Source organism: Nanorana parkeri, unplaced genomic scaffold (genome assembly GCF_000935625.1).
Source record: "Nanorana parkeri isolate BGI_ZX_2015 unplaced genomic scaffold, ASM93562v1 scaffold248, whole genome shotgun sequence".
Lineage (NCBI taxonomy): Eukaryota > Metazoa > Chordata > Amphibia > Anura > Dicroglossidae > Nanorana > Nanorana parkeri.
In genome coordinates, this window is record NW_017306516.1 from 772329 (window position 1) to 773112 (window position 784).

At 32.5% G+C, this 784-nt stretch overlaps 1 protein-coding gene across 3 annotated transcripts in view; it reads right to left on the minus strand.

The window, feature by feature from the left end:
- Positions 1-784, minus strand: part of LHX2 (LIM homeobox 2) — a 44938-nt gene that overhangs the window by 35377 nt on the left and 8777 nt on the right. The gene's annotated exons all lie outside the window — the stretch shown is intronic.

A 784-nucleotide genomic window follows, 5' to 3' on the forward strand; every position in this document is an offset into this window, starting at 1 on the left:
TAAACTATATATATTTACATATTAATGAAAGTTGTGCTGGCTTCCTACACCGGCTTATAGTTATTAAAGTGAAAATAAATATTTTTTTAAATCTAACATATATAACCTGTTACCTATAAGTGAGACTAAGGTTCATACAAAATCATAGGTAAAGCTTGTCTCCTATTTCATGCAAGATCAGCAAGGGCAAAAGTCTTCTAAAAATCGATAATATTAGAGAAGCAGCTTCACCAAAGTCCAACTACCGGTATTCACAAAGAATCGCAAATAGAGGAAATCGCTGTATACCAGCAGTTAGATCATCATTTAATAGAAGTATTCATATATTTGTGTTAGCTTTAAACGCATTTTGGTAATGTTATAATGTCTAAATCGAGACTAGCCCGCCATGAATGTGGAAGTCTGAAAACACACAGACGCACTGCTCTATGGGCTATTAGAAGCGTGAAATACAAATGTCACAATAATATAGTACATGTACAGTACAAGTATATCCAAACGTGTGTGATTTTAGTTTTCCAAAAGCTACTGTACACATATGCCGTGTAAACATAATAGGATAGATGGTTATTGTGGGACCACGTGACATGCACTTATGAAATACATCACCTCATATGATAAATCAAATTCAGTTCTAATAGTTACTACATTAAGTCAATTTCTGTTCAAAAAAATATAAAAATATTGAAATATTGGGATTGTTAACTGTTAATAAGTCTATGTGAGGTAGTAATCTAAGACATGTGTAATGGCACGATCTTTTGGCAAACGAATCTATTACACA